General features: G+C 36.6%; 2 protein-coding genes and 1 long non-coding RNA gene across 4 annotated transcripts in view; 1 reads left to right on the forward strand and 2 right to left on the reverse strand.

Moving 5' to 3' along the window:
- LOC117948493 (myosin heavy chain, fast skeletal muscle-like) overlaps positions 1-202 on the reverse strand; it is an 84,764-nt gene that overhangs the window by 28,866 nt on the left and 55,696 nt on the right. The window lies entirely within an intron of this gene.
- The window catches only part of LOC117948521, a 15,682-nt gene that overhangs the window by 9,552 nt on the left and 5,928 nt on the right, over positions 1-202 (forward strand). The gene's annotated exons all lie outside the window — the stretch shown is intronic.
- The window catches only part of LOC117948494 (myosin heavy chain, fast skeletal muscle-like), a 58,031-nt gene that overhangs the window by 2,437 nt on the left and 55,392 nt on the right, over positions 1-202 (reverse strand). The window lies entirely within an intron of this gene.

Consider the following 202-nt stretch of genomic DNA (forward strand, 5'->3'; position numbering starts at 1 on the left):
AGTCAAAGACTCCAGGTACGTAGAGGATATAATGTCAAGAGATTTATTGAGGATTGGTTTTGTTGATATGGTTTATTCATTTGTTTGCTTATTTAGCTAAAGTTTATTTAGCCAAAGAAGTAATTAAGAAATATATTTTGTACAGGTCTGATGGAGAACTTCCTGGTCATCCACCAGCTCAGGTGTAACGGTGTGCTGGAGG

Source organism: Etheostoma cragini, chromosome 8 (genome assembly GCF_013103735.1).
Source record: "Etheostoma cragini isolate CJK2018 chromosome 8, CSU_Ecrag_1.0, whole genome shotgun sequence".
In the NCBI taxonomy this organism is placed as follows: domain Eukaryota; kingdom Metazoa; phylum Chordata; class Actinopteri; order Perciformes; family Percidae; genus Etheostoma; species Etheostoma cragini.